Here is a 7,318-nt window from a genome sequence, read left to right on the forward strand (position 1 = left end):
CACAGTGTAAAGATGAATCAGTGAGTCAGACTTAAGTTCTAGGCAAGTGTATAAGAAAAATAAACAAGCCAGAGCAGCTTTATTCTGACCTGGTCATCTGGATTTCAGAGCTACTGCTCAGAAACTGCACCCCATCCTAAATCAGCTTGGTCATCAATACCAGTTGGACCATGCCAAATCAAAGAGGAATTGAGTTCTTTTAAAACATTTACTTGTAAATTTGTGTTTTCCAGACTTGCTTGGTTCTTAAACTTGACTGCATACTGATATCACGGGCACACCGCAGAAGCCCCAATACCTGGGTGTCTCTCCAAGGATGATTTAATTGATCTAGGATGCACCTGGAGTTCCAGATTGTCCCTTGCCTCAAAGGGTTTAATTTCAGATTCCACTCTACAATGATTTGATAATCAACATGTGTTTAATAGAACCTGTGCTGAATCTTTCCTAGGCTAGCAATATGTGTTCTGCTACTGTCCTGTGACACTAGGCCGAAGCAGACACCAAACAGACGTGGCAACCCAAGGGAGGACAACTGCCACTCTATAATGGGCTGTGTTGCTGAGCTAGGGTGTCAGAGTTGGGCTCAGTGTACACATTTTAAACGTACAATATTTTCAACTTACAGTGGGTTTATCAGTTGTGACCCCATTGTCAGCCGAGGAGCACCTGTATTCCACAGCCTCCCTAGTGGCTCAATTATGCAGCCCGGTTTGAAAATGATTGTGGAGGAAGCCTGTCAGAAGCATAGATAGATACCCAGGTCCAATCTAGACCTACTGGACCAGGATTTTCATAGGAGATCTGGGAAAGTAAATTGCTTGTGTGTGTGTGTGTGTGTGTGTGTGTGTGTGTGTGTGTGAGAGAGAGAGAGAGAGAGAGAGTTGTTTTATGTGCATATGTACATGAGTGTTCAAATACGTATGGGTGTATGTACATGTGTGCAGATGTATACCCACATGTGTAGAGGCCCAAAGTTGCTGTCAGGTGTCTTCCTTGATGATATTCCACTGTAATTATTGAGTCAGGATCTCTTGGTGAACCCAGAGCTCCCTGGTGCTGGAGACTCTAGCCAGCTGGCATGTCCCAGTGATTCTGTCTGTTTCCTGAGTACTGGGATCACAGGAGGCCAGGATGCCTGCCTAGCACTTATGAGGGTCCTCAGGATGCTAACTGGAGACCCGATGCTTGTTTGCAGACACTTTATTCACTGAGCTGTCTCCCAGCCTCGTGGCCAACTTTAGAAAATTTGTGGTGCAAGTGTTCTATGAACTGAGCTAAAAGACCTTCCAATTCCTTTGTCCCAGGAGACTGTAATTCTCCTCTGTCCTCATGGCATGAGAGCAGAGAGCAATCCTTTGGCTGGAGTTGTGGCTGAGGAGGCTGTTGCTGGTCTGGGGCCAAGTCTAGGCTCCCTTCCTCCCCCTGCCGCCCATCTACACATGTGGATGTTTCTATAAATCACTTTTGATCTGTGGTCCGTACTCAGGAAGTGCTCTGACTGCTTACTCGTGTAATGATGGAGTGGAGGAAAGGTCTAATTTTGGACCAACGGTGGCTTGGGCAGCACCACACTCCCCAGGAGTCTGAATTTCCTCAATGCAGTCGCCTCCCTGCCCTGGCAGCTGCTCACCACAATCACACAGGCAGTCTGAAGCACTCTATCCATCACAGCAAATTACTGGTGCGATCTGCTCAGGAGTATGGTGGGCTAGCCTTGCTACTGGCAGTCTTTGCAGAACATTCTTGAAAAGCAAGAGAAAGGCAAGGTGAGGAGGCAGAGCTTAGCGGGTCTGGGCTATTGAATCAATTAGTGAGGCTTACCCCATTCCCTGTGGTTTACAGGCAGACCGAGGAAACGGGGCTTCTGAGGGCTGCTACGACACAGACTACATTATCCAACGGTATGTGTTATCGCCCAGGTTTTACTGCTGTAATAAATCCAGGGAACGGGGTGAACGTTTGTGAGATGCCATACACAGCACCAGGCTCTGATTGCATTATTTCATGTAATTTAGTCAGCAGCTCTAGACGTCATTAATCCCATTTTACAAACGAGCAAACTGAGTTTGCCCGGTTCATCTAACATCGCACAGGGAAGAAGAAACAGGAAGCTGGCAACTCCTTTGCCCCGATGTCTTTGCTCTACCCAGAATCACACGGCACTTGAAACTCACAGACTATGGAGTCCTTTTCCTCCAGAGTCAGGACTTAGAGAGACAGAGACCCCAGGAAGAAAGACCAGCTCTGACAGATGAGCAGTGATAACCTACAGCGGAGTTTCAGGGTACCTACCTACAGGTCAGGATGGAAGACAGTATTGCAGCTTCTGTCACAGGCACAAAACCACTGTGGCTCCTTTCTACCCAGAGCTCCTGACTTAGTGGGTTGATATGATGACGACTTGTCTTATTATTGTGACAAAATATCTGAATAAATAAATTAAGGAAGGATGGGTTTATTTCGGCTCACAGTTGGAGGGTATGGGGACGCCCTTGTGGCGGGGGCTTGAGGCAGCTGATCATGAAGCCTCCATAGTCAGGAGGTAAATAGCTGAGATGCTAGTCCTCAGCCTGGTTTCTCTTTTTTATCCAGTCCAGGAGCCTAAGCCATGGAATCGTGCCACCCACATTTAGGGTGAGTCTTTCCACCTCAATTAGCCTAATCTAGAAAATCCCTCACACGACACAGCAGGAGGTCTGCTACCATAGTGATTCTAAATCCCCTCAAGTTGGCAATCAATATCAGCCATCACAATTAGTGGGTAGATGCTGATGCAGAGCCCTTCTCTGGGGAGTGTCCCCCTATCTGCAAAGGGTTAGGATTTCCATTTCTGGATCTCTGCTGCATCTCAGAGAGGGGAAGGGGGGAGGGCATTGATCTCACCTCCAAAATGCATTTGACTGAGTTATGTTCCTGGGGAGAAGAAAGTTAATTCTTCATAGGATTCTTTCTCCCAGTGAAAGGACACACTAAGACTGCCCATATCTGCTCAGGTCTGAGGCTACTCAAGTCACAGGAACTTTGACCATCCAGCCAGTCTGATGGCAGGGCCCTGATGCCATCTGGTGCCTTGTTTCCGTGGTTTGGATATACTGGATGAAGGGAGAGAATGGATAACCTACAGGAAGTCTGATGAACAGGACAGGCAGCCACAGTCAGTTCTAAACCAGACCTTGGGTTATGGAGGAACCAAGATCTGCTGTGGTTTGAGAGATAAAGTACAGAATGTCAAGCTAACTGAGTTCAGATGAACTATGAATAATTTCTAATAAGAATATTCCATGTGGTTACTTGCTGTCCACCTCAAATTCAAATGTAATGAAGTATGCAGAATTTTGATTTATTAAGTCTGGCAATACATTTTTTATGTCTGGGGTGGGGGAAGGAGCTGATTCTGATGTCCAGGGCATTGGACTCTGGCCTAGAGGGTGAAAAGCTTAAGGTATTAGGAACATATTCGCTTGGTTATATGAGCGGCCCTAGGAATGTATAGCGAGACTGTGTAGTTTCAAAGGAGGAATGATGCTGGCCTTGTGAAACAGAAGAAGTAATCCTCAGAGCTGTACAGTCTCTTAGGTGGTGTGTTAGTCCATCCTTCAGCACTTAGATTTAGCTAACTTCTATCTTCTAACTTGTAAGGTCCCTCTTGAGAGCCCAGTATATTTATCATTTTCTAAAAGATGCTTGAAAACAACACAACAGAACACAACAAACAAAGAACAACAATAACAGCCAGTCTCCTAGGAGCTAGGTATGTATGAGGAATGACAAGCAGTCAAACTCAGATTTCTGGATGGACTCTTGCTCTACAGTTTTTACAGACACTGAAAAGGCATGTCTGACCTCACATCCTGACACTGCCAGAGATTCTTCAAATCCTACACAGAAAGCTGAAGCTTGGTCTAACAAACAAAACTGGATTAAAGACAGGTTTTGGCCTACTAATAGCCTATTGTCTAGGCCAACCTGTGAGTACTATGATATAGGCACTGTATTTACCACATCAGAAAGCAGTACGCATTCAAGATACTGCTTTAGTAGGGAAATGCTCCTTGCATCTGAACTTGGAGTACAAAACCAATTCATTCTTTTTCAGGTCCCTGTATAAATCGGACACTTTCTCCAAGGCTCTTTCCAACCCATGAGTTCTAGAAAGGAAGAGTGGAAGAGCTGCTTCTGGAAAAGCCTCCATTGGCAGCCTGGAATCATGGAGGAGACACTTCTTCCTGTGGAAAGGATGCCTCTTGCTTGAGGCGATGCGAGGGCAGGAAGATAGAGGTTGAGATTGTCATGTCATGAGAAGAGCTGAGGACAGTGTAGAACCATGGCTGCTGCCCATGATGGGAAGTGAGTCTTTATGCAGTGCTTATTGTTCTGACTCAGATGTGTCAGCCATCTGTGGTTTTGCCTCTAGGATAGTGAGCCAGCTAGTTTAGTGTCAACCTGACACAGTTAGAGTCATTTTTAGAAGAGGGAACCTTGATTGAGAAAATGCCCTCACTGAATCAGCTTGTGGACAAGTCTGTGGTGTTATTTTCTTGACTGGACTACAAGCTATAAATGGAATCAACTCTTTCCTCCCCAAATTGCTTCTGGTCACATTATCACAATAGAAACCTCCAACTAAGAGAGGAAAAGGAGCCAGGAGACTGACAGACACAAGGGGCTCTAGCAGCCCCCGTTTTGTCTAATTAGAGAGGGACAGGCATTTCTGGGAGGGATGGAGATCCCCAAGGACACTGGGGAAAGCCCTTGCCCAGCAAGACCCTGTGAGGAGGATGTGGGGATGCTGGTGGTGGGAAGTGGGAGGAGCCACTGCAGTGTTCATGCTTCTTCCTCAGCTACTGCTACTAACCCAGGAATTCCCGAGGACTGCAGCATTTAACACTGGAGACTGTTCCTGAATCCTGGATAAACTGATGAGCTCAACAAGCCTGATGTCAAAAGAGATTTTGTAACAATTCATATGACCCTAAACCCAATTCTGAAATTAACCAAGCAGTCAATGATGCAGTGCCTAATGGGGACAGGGGCAGCCCTGTGTCAGGTATTGATGAATTCAGAGAGTCACTTTGTATCAGAGAGGCATGAGTCATGAGCTCAGCCTTCCAAGAAGGTTCGTGAAGGGGGAGCCCGGGGAGAGTGAATGCAATTATCTAAAGCAATGGCAGCTTCAATAAAGGATGACAAGGGGACAGCCAATGAAAGAGATACTGGAGCATCTGATTAAGACCCCGAAGGTAAAAACAATAGTGATCACTCTCTAGCTTCCTCTGGGGGACATAGACAGGCCAATGTCAGCCTCGCTCACTCTCCTCTCTGAGGGCTTCATGGATGCTCACCAGGAAAGAAGCCTTGCTGACCTTTAACTTTAGAGCATTTAATTCATTAATTTAATATATTGTATGTACATGTGTGGGCACACATGGCATATGGGCATCAGAGGACAACTTGCAAATCTCTCCTTCCACCGTGTGGTTCCTGGGAATGGGACTTGAGTCCTCAGGCTTGGCAGTAAGAGTCTTTGCTCACGGAGCCATCTCACCAGGCTCATTGCTGAACTTACACCCACAACCAGGTTTGTGCAAAGCACAGGGATTGTTCGAAACCATGATTAAAGAGCTAACGAGGCTGGTTTTGCAAGTCAGATGAAATATTTTTCCTAATGTAGGACACTCCTGTGAGCTCACACACACGCACAAACACACACACACTGATACGAGCTTTTTCTTCTAGACCATATTCCTAGTGAGACTGTTGACAGCTTCCAGTTACATACAATCACCCTTGAAGGGAAGAGAAAAAAAAAAAAAAAAAACCAACAGGTCTATTTTTCACCCCACACCCAATACGATGCCCAAAACAGGTTTCTTTTGAGGATCTAGTCAGCACCCCCAAGAAGGGCTAACCTATAGCTTGGAGCCCTACAGAGGGCCACAGTCTTAGACATGTGATTTCTTCTTCCCCTCTGCCTGACTGCAAGACACCCATCAGTTTATAGGCTGTAAGTAGGAGCAAGGCACTCTGAGAACCTGAAGAACCAGGAATCTAGGAAGAGACTGTCTCCTAAGGCTTGTTGGTGGCTCAGAGTGTTGGACCCAGATCTCAGTACAGCACAGGTCAGGAGGCTGTGACAAAGTATGGAAGGAAAATTGCAGGATGCCCATCCTGGGTAGCCACTTCTGTGGAGTGAGGAGGGACATCCACCCCCTTCCCCCTATTGATACAGTGTGGCCATAGATGGGCCATGGCTGTTTTACAGAGGGTGAATTCCAATTACCCATAAGAGAAGGCAGGAATGAATTCTCTGCTTGTGGGTGGGCCTGGCTGGCTGCCCAGTACTATGCTGAATGGGTTGTGTTTTCTGCCTAGGTGTTGGGTGGCAGCTTGCCAGTCCTCGGAAACTTCCAGGTGAATCACGATGAGAAAGGAACCACAAACATGGCTGTTTCTAACCCGCCTTCCCACCTCTCTGCACATGTGCGAACATGAAATTTTCTGATAAGATATTTCTCATGACAAATGTCCACTCTCGCTTCTCTGAACTCTGAGGTTGAGCCCTGGTTGTGTTGCTTCAAGTAAATCAATGAAGGTTTGGGGGCACAGAGTTCTCTGTTCTGTTTTTATTAAAAACACATGCCACTGTCCTGCACAGAGTCACACACGTCTAATAAGAAAGGAACTAAACTAATGAGTTTTGTTTTGTTTGTTTGTTCGATAACATTTATTATGACTGTCTCTGAAAACAAATTCCCTAAGAGTCATAGGGCTTTCTGCTGCCTTCTGGGGTCAAATACAGAGAAGAGGCATCAGATTCCCTGATGAGGCCCTCAAAGATTTAGCGGCTACCATCCGTTCCTCACGAAGTCTTCACTGTAGCTCAGGTGTGGTGAGGGGCAGCTCCTGGCATCTTGGGAACCCATTTTCTTGATTAGCGGTTTTCTTTTCATGGTCTCCATTTTCTTGGATTCATCAGTGGAAGCAAAATTTAGGGACTAAAACAAAAATCAACACTGTGACTGCCCTACACTCGTCTTTTCTGTCTGTAAGGCGGTCCCAGATCCCATCACTATACAGATGAAGAAATTAGAACCGGGAAGGTGGCTGACTAATAGAAGGTTCCCACCAGGGTCTCCAGGGATAGTCTTCCCAGCCCTGTCTCATGGCTTTGCCAATGCTATGCTACACAGCATCACAGCTCCGTTCTTTGGTTGTTTCAAACAGAAATAAGGGAGGATTGTAGGAAGGGGGTCTTGGGTGATCACTGGCTCTCCTATGCTTAGAGCTAGGAACTCTGTATTGAATGAAACCTTTT

At 46.2% G+C, this 7,318-nt stretch overlaps 1 long non-coding RNA gene across 3 annotated transcripts; it reads left to right on the forward strand.

The window, feature by feature from the left end:
• Nucleotides 1-898: 898 nt before the first annotated feature.
• On the forward strand, nt 899-6,558 carry Gm35236. 3 transcript variants are annotated; one of them, XR_867349.1, is made up of 4 exons: nt 899-1,904; nt 2,596-2,637; nt 4,100-5,243; nt 6,376-6,558. It is a non-coding gene; the product is annotated as a predicted gene, 35236 (long non-coding RNA). The 3 variants fall into 3 exon arrangements; XR_375723.2 differs by lacking the exon at nt 2,596-2,637 and having other exon boundaries at nt 899-1,769; nt 1,846-1,904; XR_867350.1 differs by lacking the exon at nt 2,596-2,637.
• Nucleotides 6,559-7,318: the final 760 nt, after the last annotated feature.

Source organism: Mus musculus, chromosome 3, assembly GCF_000001635.26.
Source record: "Mus musculus strain C57BL/6J chromosome 3, GRCm38.p6 C57BL/6J".
Lineage (NCBI taxonomy): Eukaryota > Metazoa > Chordata > Mammalia > Rodentia > Muridae > Mus > Mus musculus.